Here is a 14,285-nt window from a genome sequence, read left to right as displayed (position 1 = left end):
CCGTGAGCGGCCGTCCAGAAGCCGGCGACTGATCTGCCTCGCCCGGGAAGAGCGCAATGATGGTGCCAACTTGGGCCAGTGAAGCAACATCCTCCACGACTAGACTGAAGAACTTGTCTGTTCCCCTTCCCCCAATTCCCCAGCACTGTTCCTATCCCCCCAATCCCCCAATAAAAATCTTTTAAAAAAAGATGATTTCCAAGGGTACTTCGAAATCCAGGGTACCAATGATAGGTTAAATTAGAAGTATGAGTTGAGTCTGACTCTCCCCACCACGCAGGTATTCATTGAGCATCCGTAAGTTACGTGATGCAGCAAATGCTGCATGAACTCCAAACTCAAGGGCAGAAGTGGCTGCATTATTTATAGTCTGTGTTCAGTATTCCTCACAGGCAGATGCTCCGTTCGTGGTGACCTGTGTGGGGGCTCTCCTCTCTCAACTGTAGTAAGTTGAGAAAACAAAGCTCCACCAATCAGGACTTGTCACTGCTGCTTAGATGAGACCGAGAAGCCAGAGTTCCTGGAGGCTATAAATCACAGGCTCAGAAAAGGTTGTGATAAGACTCAGTCAGCTTCCTCAAAGCCCCACCAGACACTGGGGGTGCCATGACAAAAAAAAAAAAAAAGAAACAAAGAAGAAACAAAGAAAGCCACTCCTCTTCTTTGTGTGCTCTACTCAGTAAATTGTGTGTTTTTTCCTCTTCCTTGCCCCTAGGGAGTTCTAATCAAGCTGTAATTTGCATATTGCCTAGATTTAGCCACATATGTTCAAATTAAAGATAAACTCTCTTCAAGGGGAAAACATCCTTTCAAAAGCAGAAGCCTGCTTGGAATGTATATGCTGCTTCCGTCCTGACTTAAAGAATTCTTCTGCCTCATATTGGAATTTAGTCTGCCTCTCCAGGTGGCATGTGACCAACGCTCTCTAGCCTGGGCCCCAGGCAGACATCGCTAATCAATCATGACTCTCATTCTGAGGTGAGAAGCAGCCTCAGAATTGCCCTCCACACAGGGGAAAGCCACTGTTAGTGGGAGTTGGCATATAAGACAAAAGTTCTTTGCCATTCTGCCATCTAGAATAATTTATGTGGATGCCAGGTGCTCAACTTTGATGGTTATGGATGACATATAATCTCTCTTCCCACTTCCACACTTGTCTATCACAGTCCTTGGCTATGCTTCAATACCAAGCACCTACACAGACTGCCGATAGAGGGTCCCAGACCATTCCTGCTTTTTCCCAGCTTATCCTTGAATCTGTCCAGCCTCGTCCTATTCTATTGACAAAATCTCCCTTGTCCTTAGACTTGGCATTTTCCCATTTTCCTTTGGTCCCTTTGAATCCTAACATGAGGACGCTCCAAGTATCCTGTAAGATCCCTTGCAACTCCAACTTGTTGACTTGTCCTAACACCCTTGGGGGGGGAAAAAAAAAGATTTCAACAAAGTCGGCCCATTCTAGAAACATAGTAGTGACTATTGAACCACTCATCTTTGCAAAGCACCTTCACATCCACGATCACAGGTGGTAATCCAAATAACATTAGGAGGCAAGGGTTCAAAGACCATGAGGTTTGACATCAAACAGGAATAGGTCCAAACCTTGGCTCTACTAATTACCATCTGGGGGACCTTTAACACATCACTTCATCTGTCTGAGCCTCATTTTCCTCACCTGGAGAGCATATCAGTCGCTACCTCGCAGGGTTGTAAAGATTTGCCTTGCACATGGGACAAGTATGATACCTGAGACCATGCGGGGGCCCTCAGGCGGCGGTGCAGGCTCCTTGCAGACCAAAGCCAGATGAGCAGAGCACCAAAGCCTCTGCCACAGATACAGGAAGTAGAGGCCGGGAGGTCAGGTGGCAAACCCAAGCTCATAGGAACACTGAGGGACAGGGCAGAAGGAAGAAAGGGTATTGTTCCAGGTTCAGGCTGCAGCTGCACCACTTGCTCGGGGATAAAATGATAATGTCAATACCTGTCTGGTCCTGTTTTATGGGGACTGGATTGTATAATGTATGTAAACCATCTCACACAAAGTGAATGCTCAAGAAATGCTGATGACACCAATACTGTTCAGTGACCTTTTTCTTTCCTTCTGCCCACAGCATTCTTCTACCAGGACAGGTAGCCTCCCTGACAGGCAGTGACACTTGTTTCCTCTTGCCAGCCATCTAGTAACTATTGAATATCTCCTCTATACCAAGCCCTGCGCTGGAGACAGAGATACACTGGTGAGTAGACATGACCTTGGCCCTTCTCCTGGTCACAGATAAGCAATCAAATAAGTACCATAAAGGATTGGAAGTACGATAGGAGCAGTTTCTACAGCAGTGCTTCTCAGACTTCCCCGTGCCTGTGAAAGACCCAGGAATATTACTAAAACACAGATTCTGACTCGGGGTCAGGGATGCTGCTCACGGGTGAGCACTGCCAACAAGCTCTCAGCTGTTTCTGATGCTGCACGGTTTGAGCAGAGAAACTCTACAGAACTCATCAGGGAAGCAGAGGAGAAATTCGTGCATTCTTGGGGAAAGATGCCTGCTTGCTCAGGTTACCTTGTGACTGGCCTCTTCTCCTTGAAAGATGAGAAAATTATGGAGTCCATGAACTGGAAAGGCTCATTCAAGGCGATTTAATCCACACACACTGGAAGATGACTCTCTTCCTATCCCCAAAAGAGAGACGTCCAGTGTCTTCATGAAGACACCTTGCAGACTCTGAATAGTGCCTGAATACTTGAATGGCCAAGCGATAGCTCCGCGGTCCCAGCTCTTACATGGGAGTGAGTAGAGAAAACTTGATAAAGCCAGCATGCCTCTTAGAAGCCTGCAGCAGTTTCTTCCTTGTACCTGTGGGACCAGAGTCAGAACGAAGCTCAGTACAAAATGGGCAGCTGCTGAGGTTACAGCCTCTGAATATGGAAGCTGGATAATGAGGTGAGCGGACTTCATCCAGGTTTCTGATTCCATCCCCTATTTTTTCTTCCTGAGAAACTTAGCTCCTTTCGTTTTCTTGAACACATTCATCTAATTAAGCCTAAATGAGCTAGCAGGAAGATCATGCAAATGGGATTAGACTTCATTTGAAGCTCCCTCAACCCAGATATAAGAACAAACCTGAGCTACCAGACAGGTTGCAGAGGCCTCAAGGGTCAATCTGTATTTTCAATAAGCAACGTGTGTATCATTATTAAACATGTCGTCGTCATATGAGATTACGTTGTTGTTTGTGGAGAATAGGGGGTGAGATCGAGAATGCTGTACTCTTAGAATAAACCCCCTCCTCTTTTTTTCTTTTTCTTTTTTGCTCACACTAGCTTGAATAGGATTCCATCATTTACAACTAAAAGATTCTTGATTAAAAAACAAGTTCCCGGATGACCCAGGCCAGCCAACGTTCCCAGCTCAAGGAATATTTGTTGATGGGTGAATGAGCAATGCTATAACCCAAAAGAAAGTAAGTGCGTGGAATTTCTGGTATCAGCCTGACACAAAGGAGGCCTCCGCTCACCCCTATTAACTTACTCTGCTGATGGCCACCCAGCCTCTGGCAAAAGGAAGATGACAGTTTCCGCACTGGCAACTGAGTGAGGAGAATTCGATGTTTGGAAAGAGCTCCGAGTTCAAAGATGTCAGCCTGGGTTCCAGTCTCTGCTCCACTACTGAGTAACCAAATACCCTTCAATAAATCACTCAGTCCTCAGTTTTTTCTACTTTGACGTCGATCTGTAGTAAAAATGTGTTGGCTGCCTGGATAGCATCTGTACCCTCTTGTCTTTCCCTTACAGCATCAATATGCTTGAGGGGAAATTGACTCCAAGCCCTGAAACAGGCGTTAAGCTCTGCCTGGCGGAAGCCCATCAGCACCTTGAGGTCCCCCAGCCACAGTCCCCAGTTCAGCTGTGGGCATGAAACCAATGGAGGTGCAACTGAGACAAAGCTGCAGGCTCTTGCGTGGAATGTAGAAACAAAAGTGGTCTTTCTGCCCCGTGGATGTGACTGACAAGACATGAAGCATTGTTTGTCGTAACCATATTGCAATCATGAAAAAAAGCCAGCTTGATAAGGAATCTGAATTGCAAAGTAAAATCACAGAGAAATTAAGGCATAGTAATGATCAAAACTGGTACATATTTCCTCTGGATATTTCCATTTTACGTCAATAAGTTCCTTTTACTTTTATGCCCACTGGGGTTAAGTTTTCTGTTACTTGAAAATGAATACATCCATCTATAGATTCCCAGTTTGTAAAAGTGCCCTTACACATCACAGGATGGCTTGTAGTGTCTGAACTAAAATCCTATGATTTGTATGAAAGTACTTTGTAAATCCTTAAATTCTGTAGAAAGCTAAGGGAATATTGCCATTGCCCTGGAAACATCTGGAAGTAAGAGTCTCCCCTTTTCCTAAGACCCAAAAGACAATACAGTTAAATGTAATAAAAGAGGCAGAAGGAAGGATGCATTTTGATAACAATTGGCTTTGAGAGGCAAAAGTCAGTTATTCAGGGCTTCCTGCTTGAATGTGTGGTTCGCTTAAGAGGATGCACCACGCTGAGCAGGATTTGCCATGTGAAGCGGCAAGTTCACCCTCTGGGAAATTCAACCTCAGTACAAGCTTTGGAGGAGGTGAAGAGTTCACTCTCCTGGGGGGCCTCTGGGGAGGGCCCCCCACCTGTGCTGCTCAGGGGAGCTCTGGACTAAAGGTGGGGCAGAAAAGCCAGAGGGAACGGGCTTGTTGTTGGTCCTCTTTTTGGTGGAAAGGACTCTGGTTCAAGTCCACACTCGCTTTCTAAACCTGCCTGACCTTGGACCTTTCTGAGCTACCTCATTGTCTTCACCTGCAGACTGAGAAGGATAGCAGTTATTCCACTTGGCCACATCATGGGATGTGTTAGCTGGAAGTGGGTGTAATTCTTGTTGCCATTCTATGGGAAGGGAAAGAGGGAGGCAAGACATAAAAATAAAATTCACATGGGAGAAGTGGAGGATACAGGTGACGAATGGGTGGGTTTTGCATTATACCTTGAACAACAATTTCTGCCATGGCTTCTTATCATATCAATTAGGCATTCGAGCCCTTCAACAAAAATCCATGAAATGCCTAACAATGCCAGTCACCAAGTACCGATAGAAATGAGACAGATAAGGCCCCTGCCCTCACAGATCTCACATTCTAGAGCGGGAAGACAAACAATAAATATATAAACAAATAAAAAAGATCACTTCATGTATTGAAATTGTCCTTCCTCAGATCTCATCTCTGAAAGAAGCTTACCCTCGCTGCCCTCTTTAATACAGAGCCGTGCCGCACTGGTACGTTTAATCCTCTACTTTTTCTTTTCCCATAGCTCATAACTCCTTCTAACATACCAGATAATTTATCCATATGTGTATTATATAGTTTCCGTCTCTGCTGTGAGAATGTAAGTGCTGTAAAGGCAAGAATAATAGCTTTGTTCACCAATGCAGCGCAATTTCCTAGGACAATTGCTGGTACACACTAGGTGCTCAGTAAGTACTTGTTGAATGGACTGACTTAATGCAAAGTGCCACAGAAAAATAAAGCAGGGTAAATGGGATGGAGAGTGATGGGGGGAGACGTGGGATTGAGAGCCCGGTTTAGATAGAAGTCCAAGAAGGCTTCTCTAAGTAGGTGGCCTTTTGGTTGAGAACTGCGTGGTGAGAAGCTGGCAGCAGAGATGAAGATCTCGGGAAAGCATCCCAGACGGTGAGGGTGGCACATGCAAAGACCCTAAAGAAGGGAGGAACTTGGTGTGTAGGAGGACTAGAAAGCCAGGGAGCGTAAAGGAGGAGGTTGAGAAGTTCCGTGTGGTGGGTAAACTCATGGAGACAGGGCTACACAGGTGTGGAGTGGACATGAATTTGTAACCTCGCTAGTTGAGCAATCTACAAATTCTCCACCGAATTGTAACATGTTATAAGCCACACACAGGCTTATCAAAGTACCTGGAATGTAAAACAGGAGGCTCTTTGATAAATATTCCTTAGGTCCAAGTTGACTCCGCTTTTGTGCTGTGGGCAGTTGGCTGAAGAATCAGGGGATAGTTTAGCCTTTCAAACAGATGACCCAGATGGGCTATGATGATTGCCATCTTCACATAACTAAAGGGCTGTCATGGAGAAAAGGGAACAGAATTGTGCCTTGTGGAAATGAAACCCAATGGGTAGAGGCCACAGGGAGAAAAATTTCAGCCCAATATGAGATGAGCTTCCTCAGAAACTCCACAAAGGTGAAATTGGCGCAATGAGTTCCCCATCATTGGAAAAGTTCAAGGTTGAACTCTCACTTGGTAGAAATAAGTAGAAAAAGTCCAGGCACTGGGTAGACTAGACGACCTCCCAGGCGTACACTTTGATGATTTTATGGTAATCTCTTAATCTTGCCATCTAAACACACTAGCGTTTGATCTCACCTTTGTTTACAAATCCATCATTAAAATCCTCACAGAACACATCTACTAATAAGGTAGAAAAACTGGAATGCATTATAAGGGATGAATGCACCCATCCTTCCTTTGTTCAATAATACAATATTTTCCTTGAATAATGCATTAGCTGCTTTTCATCTCAGAAATGAGAGAGTCTATAATCCCACTGTGCGTCAAGTGAATATTTTTAAACATTTATAAATGGAAGGTGAAGGCAGTGGTGAGACGCTTAGGGACAACAAAAACACACGGAGGTTGGAACCAGTGTCGGCAGGGATGCTTCCATTAGAACCACAGGGGGATGGCATGAATCTGGGAGGCCACCATTCCATCCCCTGCTGTGACAGTAGCCAAGGTCACGCAAGCAAGGTCAAGCATCCCCCAGGCCATGCTGATTTTCAGTCTCCAAAGAGGACTGGAAGAGAAAAGTGGAGTACCAGCCATGACGTTCAGCACTTGACTCCCAAAATATTTGAAACGCTCTCCCTAACCTGCACCACCACCCTGGCTATCTGTGTGGTGGGTAAACTTATGGGGACAGTGGCAGAGATGCAAGTATCTATTTGATTTCCCCCTATTTGCTAGTATTGGAACCAGGAGTCAGCCCTCAGCTAAAAGACTACATTTCCCAAAGGCCGGTCCCAGGTGTGGCCCCATGACCACATTCTGGCCAATGAGATGTAAGCAGATATGGGGACGAGAATGCAAATGGTAGGCTTCCAGGAAGGCCCTCTGAAAGAAGTTGACTCTGCTGAGCCAGCCCTCTTTTGCTATATCCACCCTACCCCTTTTCCTGCTCTGCGTGTCCATACGCAGGGGCAGAGGGCGAGGAGGCCAAAAGGCAGGTGAGGGTCAGATCATGAAAGATCTCAAGGCACCAAGCCAAAGGGTTTGGCATCTAGCTTTTGCTGGTTTCTTATACTAATGACACCTTGCCCTCCCATCTGAAAGCATTGGCCCACTTCGTTTCTCGGTGAGGAAGCTGGCAGAGCAATGTCCTATTTGCCCTTAGGCCCCAAGGCAAATGGAGAGTGACGCGTTCTGCTTTGAATATTGTTTTAGTCACCTCTGGGTGTTCCAGCTCAGAAGATTTTAGCAAGATAGGCCAAGTAACAGTTGGAAGCAGGGTTTCTTGTTTAAAAAAAAAAAAAACAAAGACATAGTAACAGCTAATATGTGAGCCTTAAGCTAAGCCCTTGTCTGGCATGCATTTCATTCCTTCCTATAACAATGCTGTGGGCAAGTAGGACTATTCTACCTCTTTTTACCGCTGAGAAAACAGGCTCTGAGAGGCTACGCAGTAACTGAGAGTACACAGGTGGGGCTGGAGAGCTGAGATGCAAACTTGGTTCTGTCTCGCTCTATGGCCGATTCTTCTGGCCATGTGCCTGCCTCTAGGTCTCTAACTTCTGTGCATGAGCAGGAGAGCTGTGTGCAGGAACAGAGACAAGGAGAAGGCTGTTGGGCTGGCCAGGAGCCAGGAGCTAAGGAAGCCTAACCTCTCAGAACAGCCGGAGGCGGAGTTCGTACTTCTAGGCTACGATGTGGCCACAGGAAAAACCAAGGTGCACAGTGGGAGAATGCCTTCAGCATCTGCTTTGCACACATGGCTTCGTTTCAGGCCTGCTCACTGACAAACGTGACCCCTGTACAGGCACTGTGAGGTCTGCCATTCTACCAGGTTGTTTGCTGGCCCAGGGGCAAAGGGTGTATCATCATTTTGGAGAGCTGAGAGGTAACGAACCAATATTCCCGAACAGAAAAGCCTGTTCTATAGCTACCACGTTGTACTATAGCTATTGAGGCGCCCCCAAAATAATATTAATAATAAGTTACCCGCTGTTGAGTAATGCGGGACCTTCATATACGCACTCAATCCTTCTGAAATCCAGCATGTTGGGTAGTATTATCCCAATTTAATGAATGATAAAAATGACGCACAGTGGGGTTAAGAACTGGTGGTGGGTGAGGGATTCTAACCTGACATTGAAGTGGCTGTTCCACTGAGCCATGCCGCTTCCCAGAGCTAACATCTCAAAGCAAGTGAGAAGTGAGAACTGGAATCCAGACAAAATAAAAAAAAATAAAAACATTTAAAAAAAAAATGAGTGAGCCCTTGAGCACCTGTTCTCAGCAGAACCCTTTTACATTGGAGAGGCCCAGAGTCGGCAACACACCGTTTCCAGGCCCACTTGATGGGTCCCACACCCCCCCCGCTTTCCACAGCAAGCAAGGCCTCCTGTTCAATCTAAGTTAGCATTTTAATTAACAGGATTTTTATCGTTATGTGAAGCCCACCGCAAGCACAGTTCAGGGACCCTAAAGGCAATGAGAAAAAAAAGAAAAAAAGATCAATAATGTGATTGATGTTCATTTTTAAAAGCCAAATCTCAATCCTCCTCCCTTCTAAAGCTTTTGACTTCATCAACCCGAGCAAATGCTGCGTGGGAGTCGGAGCTTTTGGTTTCTTCCCTACCTGGCTCTGAGGTTTTCCTTCTTAAGACCGTAACCTGCATATCTGAAAGCAAGAGGTTGAGGGAGATGGTTTTCAGCCCAAACTCTAAGACATCCATCCAGCGAGAATGGAGGTGTTATGTCAGCTCAGTGAAAATCTTATGTTTGGGTAAGGGACGGCCATATGAAACCAAGTTCATAAAGCAGAATTCACGGTCCCATACCATTCGCTCTTCCCTGGGTCAGGAAACCTGCCTTCAGTTGGCACAGAGGTAACAGCTCCTTTATCCCTGGGCTCACAGGGAATGGAAGGACACGCCTCTGGTTATCCCTTGTTCCCCTGAACGCGGATTTCTTCAGGATACATAGACTGGTTTCCCTGGATAGTGGCCAGCCCATGGAGGAAGGGTGGAATGACACAGCCTTTGGAAGTAGACCGCAACGCCTCCTATCAGCTCTGTGATTTTGAAAAGTTGTTCGGCCTATCCACACCTCAGTTACCTCATCTGTAAAATGCCCAGAATAATCTCTTTCCCCAAGTTGCCAAGTTAAATGAGATACTGTTTCTTAAACATCTAGCACCATGCCTAGAACATAGTAGCTGCCCAATTAATAGTATGTATTCTTATCATTATTCTCCGTATAATCTCCCCTTTTTCTTTACTTCCAAGCTGGTTTGGCTTAGAAAACATATGTTATAAATAAACCACATATGTAAAAGGATTTATAAACTATACAGTGCTGTGCACACATGTTTTGGTATTGTTATATACAAATAGGAGGGATAAGATTTCCATTGGGCCAATGGGAATGGAATAAGCATGAAAGACAATCTCCAAATTTTGCATTATTTATTGGAGTCACTCACATCCGGCCTAAGATCCCTGGGCACATGTTCTGCTTGAGTTGAGTTGAGCTGAGTTGCGTCGATTGAGTTGAGCCAAATTGAGTTGAACTGAGTTGAGTTGGGGCAGGTGGTTCTTGGCTACAGTCTGGTGGGCAGTATGGGCTTGTAGCCAGCAGACAAGAGGATGGACATGGAAAACAAGGTCAGGAGCCCAGCCTGCCATCCTGAGAGGCCGTCTCTGGTGAAGCAGTTCAGAGCAAGGAGCTGGCCACCACACGACGAAGTTCACAACTCTGCCTCCACCATTTAATGGCTGTGGAACCTTGGCAAGTTACTTAGCTTCCCTGTAGCTCAGTTTCCTCATCTACAAAATGGGAATAATAATGATACACACCTCAAATATCACGGAATTAAACGAGTTAACACTGATAAAGTGCTTAGAAGAGTGCCGAGCACGTGATATGAGCTATGCAAGGGTTTCTTATTACTTTCTTATTACTATTAGTAACGTCAGCAGGTGAGACTGGGTGAGGAGAACGGAGCATGCCTCAGTGGACACTGGGGCTTCCCTAGGTGCTGAGTCCTTCATGCATCATCTCAGCTAATTCTCCCAACAGCTCTCGAAATTTCTGCTCCACTCTTACCGGACTTTTTGCTTTTGCATTTTCAGCTCCAACACATGACCTGCAAGGAACAGCTCCAGAAACAAGAATACCAAAAATATTCATAGTGTGCCATCCATTGTTTTGTTGTAACCTACACAATAACTCTATGAGGTCTGGACACAATTATGTATCTCCATTTTTACAGAAAAGCAATCTGATGATCAGAGAGGTTAAGTAATTTTCCCAGGAAGGCACAGCTTACAAGTGGCTCAGCCAAGATCAAAATCCAGGCTTGCTGAACTCCTGCTTTCTACTGCCCTGCCTCTCCGAATCAAGGCTTAGGGTCCCATTTTGCAGATGAGAAGGCTGAGGCCAGACAGCATTAAGCAAATGACAGCAGTCTCCAAATCCACTGGTCTCTTCCCTGCACCCCAACTGCTCCACATACTGATGTAATGCACATGGACCCAATTCTCAGAGGCATGGGTCATGTATATTCTCTGCTTGGGGTTCCTGAGCAAGAGTGGGAGGCCGGGGGCATGGAGCAAGGTGCACAGAGAGTGGTAAGCCTGCCGCTGATGAGGCCTCTGTGCTGAGGGGAGAAGCCCATCCCTTGACAGCTTTCTTAGTCAGGACTTGCTGCCATGTGCAGTGGTGCTTGAGGAAGCAGGACCCCCTTAGCAGTGGGAACCTGTAGCCACTGCCTTGTGGGCTGGCTGCCCACCAAGCAAGCTGGTTTCGGTGGCAGGCTCTCGTCCCGCCTTATCCACAACCTTGTCATTTCAAGGGTTTTTCTCTCCCTTTCTAGAAAGATCGCCATTGCCAGAGTAGTTAGTGAGTTACATACAATCCAGGTCACTGCTTCTGAGTCTCCTGCACTGCCCGGTACCTCCAAGGCACTTAGCAAACATTACCTAGCTGAGCAGCTGATGCAAAGTCCATGCGCTTCCCCTACAAAACACCTCACGATGGTACAATAACGCTCAGTTTCCAAAACACTCTCAAGGGTCTTCCAAGCTGGCTACTCAAAGTAAGGACCAGGAACCAATAGCATCATCATCCCTGGGTTCTCTTTAAATAAAAATGCAGAGTCTCAGGCCCCACCCCAGACCCACTCACTCAGAATCTGCATGTGAGTTACATGCATGTTAGAGTTTAAGATGCATGGTCTTAGAACCCTGGATCCAATCAGCAGAGAAGAAAGTCCTCATTGTAACCAGGGTTGTTAAGTGACCTGTCTAAAGACACACAGAAAAACAGCAGGCTGCCCCTGGCTGCCCTCCTGAGCATGTGCCTCACTGAGAAACTGGCTCGTCTATTCGAGCCTGCTACCATCTTCCAAGGAGAAGGAAGCAACATTGTTTCTTGGGGGACGATCAATTAGCCTCATTAGCCATCAAGGAAATACAATAAATGGTGGCACTTAGAAGGACACTATGACCGAGGCTCTCCAGCAAGACGGGCAGGGGCTGGGTCATTAAAACTTCAGCGTCCGTATTTCAGGATCTGATTGTATGTAACACAGTCGTACGTATCATAGCAACACAAAGGCAGGCTGCGTCAGCATTTCTCACGGTCCCTGCTTTCTCCAGGGCTTGCAATGAACCCAGCATGGGGCAGAAACAAACCCACCCAATTCCTCACTGCACCTGCAGTTGAACTACTTATGGGTGTTTATCTGCGGAGTATGGGTAAGTAGCTTTTTTTTTTTTTCCATGCTATTCTTTTTTCTACTTGTAAAAGGAAAAGAAAACCTCAGAGAAATTTTGAAGTGGAGCAAGAAGTCTTGTGAGTGATTTTGAGTTTTACTGCTGCTTGGAAATCAGTCAGAATTTTCAGGGTTTATGCTGCTGACTTGGCTGCAGGTCAAACAATAAATCTGCAGCTTCCAACTGAATAAGAGAAAGGAAACTGCCCCTTACAAAACACCAGCAAGGAGCCTCACACTTCACTATTTTCATGCGGATAATCAGTCTTCCCAATAATATCCCTTTTGTTTTGCAGATGAGGAAACCAAGGGTCAGAAACAATATGCAATTTTTCTTAAAGTCGGTCCCTAACTTCATATTCCTCCTCAGGTCCTCACTCCCTCCTCCCACCCCGCTCACAGCTGCCTCAGCCCAAATCAGCAAAACCCCATTTTCCACTTGTTGCTTTCCTGCCTGTGGACCTGGACCCCAAAGGCCAGTTCCACCATGACATGGACCTAAATGGCTGACAGCGACACACAGCCAAGAGAAAGAGTTCAGCGAAAACAGAATAAAGCAATTGAAGCCTTCATATATAACAGAGCCAAATGCCCGCCTTCCAACCCCTATGGCAGCCCCTCCACGTTGTGCGACCTTGGGCAAGTCATTGAGCTTGTTGGGGCTTCGTTTTTCTCATTCCTAGAAGGGCGGTGGCAACGCCTACCTCATGGCATGAAATGAGAACCTTCGTGTGAAGGAGCCCATGGCATCTGGCACACAACCAACATTCACCGGACACCAGCTCCCTTCCTCAACTGACCAAAAGGCAAAGCACGCGCTCGCCCTAGCCCAGAAGCCAACACAGACCATGGACTTGATCTCTGCCCTTGCAGGGTCCTCTCCGCCAGCCCACCATCCAGGTCCATTCCAGCCCATAAACAGATGACTTACCCAGGGCAGACGAGGTTGGTAGCCGGAGCAGCAATGGGACACCGTAAGATGGCCTGGTTTCTGCTGGGCCCCTCGTCTTTCTGAAGGGATGGAGTGCTGAGGCTACAAGGCACATCGGCACAGGGCCGAGAGTGTGACCTTTGACCTCTGCTTCGATAAGCCCTGATCTCAAGTTCCCATCTCACATAGCCTGCAGGGCTCGCCTCACTTGTGTGCAAATTCCAACATTGCCACTTACAAGCTGTAGGACAGTAGGCCAGTCACATGGTTTCTGAGTCCTCCTCTGTCAGGTCTGAATCCAGTGGGTACATCATTAGGGCTGTGCGAATACAGCCGCCCCCAGTCAAATGTGGCTATTTCAATTTTAATTCATGAGAATTAAAGAAAATTTAAAATTCGTACCCTCAGTTGCACCAGACGCATATTAAGTGCTGGGTGGCTCCCATATTGGACAGCACAGACAGAATATTTTCATCCTTACGGGAAGTTCTATTGGGCAGCACCGCCTCAGAGGTTAGTGTGAGGATGAAGTGAATTGATGACCGTTTTGTGCTTAGCACCCCGCCTGGCAGACAGGAAGCACTCAATACAATGTAGCTATTGTATCTTGTCACCCTCTGTAAGGCAGGTGGCATTGCTCCCAGGTAGCAGAGGAGAAAGCTGAGGCTCAGAGGAAACAAAATAACTTGTCCAGGTTCTCACAGCTCCTCAGGAGTAAAGCCTGATCAAAAACAGGTTGTGTTTTACCTGAAGCTGAAGTAGAATAACATTGAATGTCAACTATAATTAAATGTGTATGTAGTCACAGGATGTGGAGTACAGCACAGAGAACAGAGTCAATGGTATTGTAACAGCTATATACTATGTCAGGCGGTCATAGATTGGGGGGCTGTCACTTTGTGAGGGGTGTAAATGTCTAACTATTATGTTGCTTTGTGCACCTGAAACTAATTTCAAAAAACAAAACAAAACAAAATACAGGTTTATTTTCCACTTGGGCAAGGGCTCTCTGTGCTGAGGGAGCAGATTTTGGAGATAAGGGGAGGCATTGATGCAAAATACGTCAAAAGCTGTATCCTCAAGAACCGAAGAAGGGAGAGTGCAGTTCACTCGGCCTCAGGAAACAGACACTCAACACCACCTCCCCTCCCTCAAGGAAGTTTGGCTTCAGTTATAGGACCTTGGGTAGGTCCCACCTCCTCTCCCAGCCTCAGCTTCCTCTTCTGTGAAGTGGGTTGCTTTTTTTTTTTTTTTTAAGATTTTTTATTGAGGAATTGGGGGAAG

Source organism: Hipposideros armiger, unplaced genomic scaffold (genome assembly GCF_001890085.2).
Source record: "Hipposideros armiger isolate ML-2016 unplaced genomic scaffold, ASM189008v1 scaffold_149, whole genome shotgun sequence".
NCBI classification, from domain to species: domain Eukaryota; kingdom Metazoa; phylum Chordata; class Mammalia; order Chiroptera; family Hipposideridae; genus Hipposideros; species Hipposideros armiger.
The sequence above is the reverse complement of the archived record's forward strand: the minus strand, read 5'-3'. Positions refer to the sequence as shown.